Raw genomic sequence first — 11,298 nt, forward strand, 5'->3', positions numbered from 1 at the left:
CTTGTGAAACGATCCATCATGCAGGGGCCTCAGTGCTGAGGACTCCAACAACTGTATCAGGTCAAGGGGACACCACATTTCAACTGAAGCTAATTGTACTGATGTAGCCTTATGAAGCACATTTACTGCACATTTATCTTCAGCTTTGCCCATATGAAATAACCACAACTGTTCTAAAACATTGATAGGGGATCCAAGCTCCAGATGCCTCTGAAGAATTTTATATCTCTGTGTACCACTGTACGAAGTATGCATGAATTTCACAGCTTTTCACTGCCATGATCTTCCTTTTTAAATAGCAAAGTCTGTGCAGTGAAACAAAAACTGCTTTCTGTATGTACAGTACACATTTAGACCTCAAAGTCGTTCTACATGAAACTTGCACAAATTAAACCAGTTGTTATATCAAATGTGCAATTGATTAGTGCAATTTGCACACTGATATAATGCATGTAATGATGCACATTTGATATAATGAATATCAAATGTGCAATCTGCACTAATCCAATTTGCACATTTGATATAATGAATGTAAAAACTGTGTAAGCAAAAGATCAACTGACTATGAAGATTTAGACATGATGACTGTAAAAAGTATAATAGAAACTGTTATTGAACCATTCACTTACATTTGTAATCTGTCCTGTCAACAGGAATTTTCCCAGACGAAATGAAAATTGCCAAGGTAGTCCCATTATATAAAAATGGAGACAAAACATAATTTTTCAAATTACAGGCCAGTGTCATTGCTTCCACAGTTTTCTAAAATTATGGAAAAGTTTTGTGACAAGGTTGGACAAATTCATTGAGAAACATCGTATTTTAAATAATGCTCAGTATGGATTCAGAACAAAACATTCGACAAGCTATGGCAATTATGGAATTAACAGAGAAAATATCAACAACAATAGTAATAAGGATTACTTTTGTAAGTATTTTATCGACCTGAAAAAAGCTTTTTGATGTTATCGACCACTCAAGATTGCTTCACAAGTTACAACAATATGGAATTAGAGGTATTGCACATCAGTGGGTAAAAAGCTACTTAGAAAATAGAAAACAGTTTGTTCAGATAAATACTACTAAATCAGAATTGTGTAACATTATTTATGGAGTACCACAAGGGTAGGTACTTGGACCCGAATTGTTTATTTTGTATATCACTGACTTGTGAATGTATCTAAAGTACTGGCAGCATATTATTTGTTGATGATACAACATTATTTTACTCTGGATCAGATATACAGGAAGTAGTACAAGTGATAAATACAGAGTTGGAAAAAGTTAAACATTGGTTTGATATAAACGATTGTCACTAAACCTTAATAAGACAAATTTCATATTGTTTAATGACAGAGTGGAAAAAAATGAGTTGTGTCATTAAAAATAGATGGAATGACATACAAAGGGTAAAAGAAACGAATTTCTAGGAGTCATGATTGATGAAGATCTTACATGGAAGTCACACATAAATTACATAAAAGGAAAAATAGCGGAAAGCCATTGCTGTTTTGCATAAAGTAAAATTTTTGTTAAATAGTTATGGTTTATAACATTGTACAATTCATTGATTGTCCCATATTTAATTTACTGTGTAGAAATCTGGGATCAACATGTAAAACTTAACACAACCAACCACCATACACAACCATTATTTATTCTGCAGAAAAGAGCTTTAAAAATGATTAGCAATAGTCATTTTAGAGATCCATCTAATCCATTATTCATTAAGTATAGGGTACTTAAATTTCATGATTTAGTTGATTTGAAAATATTACAAACAATGCACCAAGATAATAAAAATACCAATAAACATTCAAGATATGTTTGAAAAAAGAGTAAGTAGTTATAATTTGAAAGGAATAGAAGTCTTTAAAAAACCAAGATTCAGAACCAAAGTAAAGGAAAAGAGTATTGCAGTGAATGGTGTAAAATTATGGAACAACCTCAACAAAGAAATCAAAGAATCAAGGTTGCTTAAATTATTTAAAAAAACGTATTAAACTAGATGTACGAGTATTAAGTAAGTATGAAACTATGAAATAAGTCAGTGTTGAATAATGATGCTTAAAATTGAAAGATTGTATTGTTAAAAAGGGGCAGAAAATATAAGACTTGTTCTTCCCTCTGCTCCTTTTCATTCAACGTCTTGTAATATATTCATTTCTGCTTTCTGTTTTTTTTTAAATGAATTAAATAAATATTGGAAAAAAAATGTGCAGTCTGCACTAATCAATTTCAAGATGTCTGTGTGCTCAGACTGCACACTAAATGTGACTGAAGCTATTTTTCCCATCTTATCCCTGCAGCCACAAAACACTTTTTCCTCACAACTGTTGAAGAAGCCCATTGTCGCAGATCTCCGGATTCCATAATGTGAAGCGGATGAGAGTCTACGAGAGAGAGAGTCAATGCCAGGCCAACACCACATTTAAACCTGGGTGGACTGAAACAATGTATATAAAGCATCTTGTCCAATGACACAGACAGGGAGCACAACTGGGAATCGAGTGTGAAGATCCATGGTGTTCCATATGTGAATATCTTTTTTAAAATATTTTACAAATCAGGACAAAATGTAAAACTAGTACACCTGTGCTACTTTTTAATCCACCTGGTACCCTGCAGTCACATTTCAGATTCCGTTCTCAAAGACCTCGGGTCTAAAGAGTCCACGTTGTGTTCACAGTCTGGCATTGCAGCCAAACGTGTGCCTCCGAAAGCACAAGCCTCAACACCTTAATCTCCCCAATTTTCTCTTCTTCAAACTTGTCTTCTATGTCTACTCTTTCAAGAGCCACCTCATTCTCATAACAAAAAGAGTTCCGACAGCTGGATGTATCAGACTTTCTCTCTGCTAGTTCTCTGGCGCTACAGCTGGGAGTGCTGGGGACCTCATATGTGTTGTCAAAACAAGAATAGTCCACGTTGTAGAAATTCTTTCCTTCAAAGAGCACCGGCTCAAAGCGGTGGCCCCAAAGGACCTCACTGGCCACGTAGGAGCTCCGACACTGAGTTGTCATGGCCGTAGCCTCAACCATCCCTTCCAGAATCACGACAATCTCGAATTCTGACGTTTCCAGGTCCCGTTTGCTCATATCATAGAATGGACTGTCCTTATCAATCTCATGCACGATGGTGATCGGAGTCACCAGGAAGATTCTGTCAATGCCGCTGTCAAAACCGACATCAATGTCGACCTGATCCAGAGGGATGAACTCTCCTTCAGCGGTGGTGCGAGATTTAAGGTTTTGTTATTTTAAATTAAATTAAGTATGAAATGGAGCAGTCATCAGTGTGCAAACACGAATGTTAAATGTCTCAGCAATTTATCTGATTGTGATGAGATGAACTGACGGCGATCAGATCTAACTCCAAACTCCACTCAGCACTCACAAACCTAAACTTTGTTTGAAAATGCACCACTCTGCATTTAATCATTAGTGATCGATCTCTGCTCCCCTCCACAGCATGTCTTTTCCTGGTTCTCTCCCTCAGCCCCAACCAGTCCCAGCAGAAGACTGCCCCTCCCTGAGCCTGGTTCTGCTGGAGGTTTCTTCCTGTTAAAAGGGAGTTTTCCTTCCCACTGTAGCCAAGTGCTTGCTCACAGGGGGTCGTTTTGACCGTTGGGGTTTTACATCATTATTGTATGGCCTTGCCTTACAATATAAAGCGCCTTGGGGCAACTGTTTGTTGTGATTTGGCGCTATATAAAAAAAAAAATTGATTGATTGATTGAATAAAAGTAAATCTTAGCTTTGTTTGGAGAACTCATCGCCACTTTTGTCACTAGACTTTATGAGACACCAGGTCACTTAGAAACCAAAAAGTGAGAGGAATCTGTAAAAACTACATGTAAAACAAGATCTTATACACAATAGGTTGAAACCTTAAAATGCATCAGTGTTTTGATGCTGTGTGATATTGAGCGGCACTATGAAGTGCAAAACGTTTTGTCAACGAAGAATACAATTTTTTGCTTTTTTTTTTTTTTTTACTCACAACACCCCATAATGACAACATGAAAAAAAGTTTTTATTTTTTTCAAATTTATTAAAAAGCTACTACTTTGATATTTTTGGCTGTGTGCTTAGGGTCATTGTCCTGCTGAAAGATGAATTGTCACTTAGTGTGAGGACAAGAGTGCTCTGGAACAGGTTTTCATCCAGGATGTCTCTGTACATTGCTGCATTCATCTTTCCCTCAATCCTGACTAGTCTCCCAGTTCCTGCTGCTGAAAAACATCCCCACAGCATGATGCTGCCACCACCATGCTTCACTATAGGGATGGTGTCTGGTTCCTCCAAACATGATCGCTGGCATTCACGCCAAAGAGTTCAGTCTTTGTCTCATCAGACCAGAGAATTTTGTTTCTCATGGACTGAGAGTCCTTCAGGTGCCTTTTGGCAAACTCTAGGCAGGCTGCCACGTGCCTTTAACTAAGGAGTGGCTTCCATCTGGTCGCTTGTTATATGGGAGAGTAATTGCACTCCAAGAGCCAGGGTGTAACACCGCTCTACCATACTGCAGAGATTGCTGCAGAGATCATTGTCCTTCTGGAAGGTTCTCCTCTCTCCACAGAGGAATGTTGTGACAGAGTACCACAGAGTTCTTGGTCATCTCCCTGATTAAGGCCCCTTTCACCTGATCACTCAGTTTAAACGGGCGGCCAGCTCTAGGAAGAGTCCTGGTGGATCTGAACTCCTTTGATTTGCAGATAATGGAGACCACTGTGCTCATTGTGAACTTCAAATTAGCAGAAATGTTTCTGCACCCTTCCCCAGATTTGTGCTTCCACACAATTCTGTTTCAGAGGTCTACAGACAATTCGTTTGACTTCATGCTTGGATTGTGCTCTGACATGCACTGTCAACTGTGGGACTTATATGGAGACATTTCCCTCAGGTGGACTCTAATTAAGCTGTAGAAACATCTCAAGGCTGATCAGTGGAAATAGGGGGCACCTGAGCTCAATTTTGAGCTTCATGACAAAAGCAGTGAATACTTATGTACATGTGATTTCTTAGTTTTATTTTTAACAGATTTGCAAAAATCTAAGAAAACAAACAAAAAAACTTTTTCACATTGTCATTAGGGGTATTGTGTGTAGAATTTTGAGGAAAAAAAAAAGAATTTCATCCATTTTGGAATAAGGCTGTAATATAAAATTGTGGATAAAGTAAAGCGCTGTGAATACTTTCTGAATGCACAGTTGTTTGCTGAGCCTCAACACTGGTGAAATGTTGCTGAGAATCCACAAAATGATGTTGCGGCAGCATTAAGCCTTAACCAAAATACATCTTTGCATTTACATCATGTGTTTGCTAGGTTTACAATAACAGAGTCCTGCCTACCTGTCTACAATATTCCTGCAAACTGATTTAGTCTTTATCCAAACAGGAATGCTGTACGATGGACTACATTTCCACATGCCCTATCCTTTTATTTGTTGAAAGAATATAAAACAACCAATCCTTGTCATAGCATGATCACGCAAATGACACCCAACGTACATAATACCATAATATCACTAGGTTGTCATAGTTTGGTATCAGTTTGTGACATTTTTGTGATACGTAGACAATGTTATAACTGACATGACTAAACTGTTTGACTGTGCTGTTGGGGATCTATTTCATCACTTGCTGCATTTTTAGAGTACAAACCTACCTCTCTGCCTTGGGCATAGTCTGCATTCTGCATTTTTCAGTAATTTTGTTAACATCTTGGGAAGATTTCAAGGAGTTTATGAAAGGATTTAGCATTCATCAAAAAGTACTGTTCACACCTATGGTACAGCAGCATCTGAAGTGAAACTACTTCAACTGGATATACAATTCATAATTTAGTTTGATCAGAAAAATGGGACTTGTTCACACTACGTGACCATCTGTTTACTTGTTGACTGAGACAAATCTTTGTGGCAGCTTGAAAAACTACTTGCGGATGACTCTCCTCTAGATCAAACAGCTCGTCTTTTAAAGGCTTTGAGGTTCGTCCGGACTTCAGCGTTCCGGTGGGACCGACTGGGGTCAGGTATCTCCCATCACAGTCCTTAAATGCCACCTTCCCGTATTTCAGCTCCAGTGTGAATCCAGTTGTGTGGCTGTTCTCCTTTACCAGTTTACCATCGTTACTAAGGAAACGACTGTCACAGGTCTTCAGGCTGTACTTGCCATCCAGGTATACTAGGGTCACCAGGGAATCCACACCCCAAGGAATGTTGCTGTCCACTGAGATCTCTCCATCGGAAGCGGACAGATGGGCATAACGCTTACGAGCCACGCTGAGCAGACTGGCCTGGGGGTGTAGAGCCAAATGCATGGCCCACAGCACTTTTTCCCCAATATCCTGCTCAAAGCATGACAGATAGTCAGCTGAACCTCCAAAGTAACGCAGGTACAGTACTGACTGGAGTGCCCAGCGGCCATCAGATTGGGGCACAATCAGAAAACGGCAATCTGCATCAGGTTTTTCCGACTCACATGAAATTTTTCCATCTTTGTCGGAGGCTAGATAGCGTCCCAGATGGCTACGCAGGAACACCACCTGGTCATCCTTGTTCATTTGGTCATCGTGCTCCAAAGTCCAAATCTGTTTCTTCTTCATGCTCATGCCTGAGGCATTCACCTTGAAGCCAAATCCCTCAGCGGTAAGATATCGGTTTCATGGTTGATAAGGCCAAACTGCAGCTTCAGGGCCTTGTTAATTCCATTTGTAGGCATGTTTGTCCCGGGCACACAGTAGGATTGCAACTGAAGAGGTTTAGAACAAACAAGGGAAGATGTAATCAGAAAAATCCCCTGATTTTCCCCTGATTCTCCGTCTCTAGATTCATAAAAAAGATCCACTTGTCTTCTTTGTGATGGGATGTTCCTGTTCCTTCTGCTGTCACTTTCTTCCCTGAGTTGACAGAGACACTTGCTCTGTGTTCCTTAATGAGTTTGGATTAAAATCAGCAGGACACAGAACCTCAATCCAACAAGCTGCTGATGTCACAAACCAGTAAACCAACCCTGCAGTTCCCCTCCTCCCTCGCTCTAGTAACTGGAGCACACTGGCTGTAGCCACATTTGTTCACTTTCCTCTCTGCAGTTAGACTCATTAAACCTTAAAACCTGGCTGGTCTTTACCCACATACATAAATTAGCTCCACATACTACTAGTCTTACCATCCAACTGTTGGATAATTATGTTTGGTGTGCCAGTGAACCACATTTGGATCATTTTTGTTGCATGACTTTTTTGCTAATTGTAATTAATTGCACTTGTTAAACAAAGTTCATCTATTTACAAAACCAATCATAAAAATATTGTTAGCCATGAAGACTCTTGAGTGTTATATGCATTTTTTTTTTTTGGAGTATAAGTCACGGTTTTTCCCTGCTAGTTTTACAAGTGCTTGAGCAAGGCCCTTAATCCCCAATTTGCTCCTGGTGTGCAGTTAAGTGCCTTGCTTGGCAGAACCCTGATGTGCATGTGCGCAGATTAATGTGATGCATCATTGTAAAGCACTTTTAGCTTCTGATTTTGATGCAAAAGTGCAAAATAAATGCACTCAACAATAATAACGTAATAATATGTAGGGCTTTCACTAAACAAATAAACTTCAATAACAAAAGTAGATTAGATTAGATTTGATAGAATGTTAGTGATCCCTTTATTGACTCCCTCAGGAAAATTGAGGTTCCAGCAGCATTGTATAGCAGCACACAGAGTATCAAAAGTGAAAAAAGAAAAACAGTTTGCAAATATAAATATAAATACAAATACACAATATAAATATCAGACATACTCATCAATGCTGGTTACTGGGTAATACTGTTCCTCCCCTTCTCATTCCTGTCCTCTGTCTTCCTGTTACTTTTCCCCTGAGTGAGGAGTTGTACAGTCTGTTGGACAAAGGAGTTTTTCAATCTGTTGGTCCTGCACTTGGGAAGGAGCAGTCTGTGGCTGGTCTGGTTGATGATGACTGTGTGCAGAGGGTGACTGGCATCATCCATAATGTCCAGCAGTTTGTCCAGTGTTCTCTTCTCTGCCACCGTCACCAGAGAGTCCAGTTTCGTGCCCACCACAGAGCCGGCCCGCCTGATCAGTTTGTCCAGCCTGGATAGCCGCTTTTCTACTACAAAACTCCAGCACTACTCAACTCTACTTGGTTTGGTTCCAAGCGTGTCCTTTTCTACTACAAATAGTACCTCTTCAACGTGGGCGGGGTCAGCAGAACAAACTGCAGTGACGAGTTTTATATGCGACATAATCAAAACAATGGTGGACTCCGTGTGTTTACTGCTGTGTGAGGTTTTAAGAGAAAGCTGCTGGCGGCAATACGAAACACGCATGAAAAGTACAGAAGACTTTGGGAATTCATACAACAATCTGAAGATGAAGACGAGAAGATACAAGCTGAAAAGAGACGAAGAGACAAAGCATGACGCTAAGATAATCGTTAGCTTCCTAAGTAGCTTGTAAATAAGTAATAACTACAGGCTGTCGCTATTAACTATTAAAATTGTGGCTGTCAAAATAAAGCATTAATTTAGATTAATTAATTACAGCACCTATCACGCCTTCAGTCACACTTTGCTCCATTTTGTTTTGACGTCAGTGATGTGGTCTGTAAATAAAGACGTTTCTGAGAGCAATAAACGTGTTAATGTCAATACTTTTTAAAAAAAAACAAAGTAACTTGCTTTGATAACTTATTGTTAAATCTCAAATATGGGAGTTTGTGTGTTTACTGACTTTCATGCACAAAATGTTGATTCGGTTTTAATGACCGTTAATTAACGTCGTCACTGAACTCGAACGGGCTTAAAACACATTAAAAACGATTGATTTGTTTTCATCCAGATTTTAAAGTTCAATGGACAAATTTAAATATGAAATCTAATAACATAATTATTAAAGGAGTCATATTGTGCCAAAAGAATCAGCTCCAAACTCCCACCATTCTGTTTTTATAGACATTCTTTATAATATAGCCTTTTATTGTCACTGTACACATACATACAATGAAATTTGTCTGCATTTAACCCATCCAAATTGTTGTGTGGGCTGCTGAAGAGGAGGTACTGCTGGCCCACCACCACCAGAGGGCGCCCTGTCTGGAGTGCGGGCTCCAGACATCGGAGGGCGCTGCCCGCCTCACAGGAGCAGCCAGGGTGACAGCTGTCACCCATCACCTGAGACAGCTGATATCAATCACCAGGGAGGTTATCAGCAGGACGGCATCTCCACCTCATTGCCGAGATATCGCTCTACTAAGGAGGTAACGAACTCAGCCAGTTGTATTATTCTGAGAATTAATACTGTGTTGCTTGTGCTTAGGTCAGCTGAAGACCGTATTGGAAGAAGTAGGATAAGTACTCACATTCCAATCCTACAGTACTATTTTGAGTAGAGGTGGAGGTGGTGTTTCCACCCCGTGTGTTGCTGGGTGCGGCCGCACCCACACCTGACTGTTTCTGTTCCTTGCCAGCAGTACCGGATCCGACGAGCGGAGGCAGTGGCCACCTGGGAGTTCGGGACTTGGCGGCTCCAGTATTCCCGGGGTCGGTGGCAGAGGAAATCGTGTGGTTCCGGTTCGACTCGGACAGACGTCTCCTATTGTCGAGCCTGCCCACACACACCATTGGAATTCGGCTTACCGCTATAATTGTAATCTGTTGTGTTTGTTGTGCGTGTTCACAACAGTAAAGCTTTGTGATTTGACTTCCTCCATTGTCCGTTCATTAGCGCCCCCTGTTGTGGGTCCGTGTTCCTACACTTTCACAACAGGATATCTCGGCCAGCGTCATGGATCCCGAGGGGCGTCAACCGGCTGTTGAACGGCCAATGGAAGAACAGGACGCGCAGGCGTCCGCAGGAGGGGTAATCGGTGAGTTGCAGCGGATCCTCACCGCTTTCACGACTCGGTTAGATTTGATGACCGAGCAGAACGTCCTCCTGAACCGCAGGGTGGAGGCTCTTGCCGCACAGGTGGAAGCACGCCCTCCGGGCACCGCTGTGGCTCTCCCTCCTGTAGATCCTGTGCGTAACATTGACGTTCCACTGGTCATTCAACGACCCCTCCCTCCTTCCCCGGAAGCATACATAAGCCCCCCGAGCCGTACGGAGGCTGTGTGGAGATGTGCGTGGATTTCCTTATGCAGTGTTCGCTCGTCTTCGCACAGCGTCCTGTTATGTACGCGACCGATGCTAGCAGGGTAGCTTATGTCATAAATCTGCTTCGCGTGAGGCACGCGCTTGGGCTACAGCGCTCTGGGAGCAGAACTCACGGCTCCTTCAGACATATGATGGGTTTGTGAGGGAGTTCAGAACTGTGTTCGATCACCCTAATAGAGGAGAAACCGCTTCAACAGTGCTACTGTCAATGAGACAGGGGCGTCGGAGCGCAGCTGCCTATGCAGTCAACTTCCGCATCGCGCGCGAGGTCCGGCTGGAATAGCACTGCCCTCTGCGCCCCCTTTGTAAACGGACTGTCTTTGGTTCTTAAGGAGCACCTGGTGGCTAAGGACGAACCGCGGGATTTAGATGGGCTTATCGATCTGGTCATACGGTTAGACAATCGGTTAGAAGAACGTCGTCGGGAACGAGACGAAGGGCGTGGCCGGGCACGCGCCGTCCCTCTCCCTTCTGGTTCCGACCGCGTCCCGCCTTCCCCATGCTCCACGGTTCCGGCGCTCCGTGTGGCTACAGCTCCCCTGCTGACGAAGCTATGGACACGAGCAGGGCAACATTTAGGGCACCAGATACACAGAGGAGGCAGGTCCACGGAGTATGTTTTAATTGTGGCTCGATAGAGCACCAAGTGAGAGACTGCCCCGAGCGGTTAAACACCAACCCCGCCCCTAGAGACTGGGCTAAGGGTGGGCCGAGACATTCACGTGGGACACACCCACATTGCCACACGACTCCCAGTTACGATCCTCTATGAGGACTCAACCCTGAAGCCCCAGGCATTGGTGGACACGGGCTTCTGAAGGGAATCTGTTGACAGCAGATGGGCCAGGGAGATATGGGCTCCCTCTGGTGGCGCTTACCTCGCCTGTACAGGTGCGAGCACTAGATGGCTCCCTACTTCCCTCCAATCACTCATAAGACACCACCTGTAACTCTGTTGGTGTCCGGAAATCACCGGGAGGAGATCGAAGTTTTTTGTGACTCCTGACTACCTCCCGTGTGATTTTGGGGTTTCCCTGGATGTTGAAACACACAATCCCCGGATCGATTTTGGCCGTCCGGGGTAGTGGTTCAGTGGAGCGAGACCTGCCATCGGGTATGTTTAGGTTCCTC

At 42.4% G+C, this 11,298-nt stretch overlaps 2 pseudogenes; both read right to left on the bottom strand.

Annotated features, from left to right (window-relative positions):
- Nucleotides 1-2,419: 2,419 nt before the first annotated feature.
- Nucleotides 2,420-3,260, bottom strand: LOC117528629 (annotated as a pseudogene).
- Nucleotides 3,261-5,838: 2,578 nt separating this feature from the next.
- Nucleotides 5,839-6,971, bottom strand: LOC117528736 (annotated as a pseudogene).
- Nucleotides 6,972-11,298: the final 4,327 nt, after the last annotated feature.

The sequence above is a fragment of the Thalassophryne amazonica genome, chromosome 16 (assembly GCF_902500255.1).
Source record: "Thalassophryne amazonica chromosome 16, fThaAma1.1, whole genome shotgun sequence".
Classification (NCBI taxonomy): domain Eukaryota; kingdom Metazoa; phylum Chordata; class Actinopteri; order Batrachoidiformes; family Batrachoididae; genus Thalassophryne; species Thalassophryne amazonica.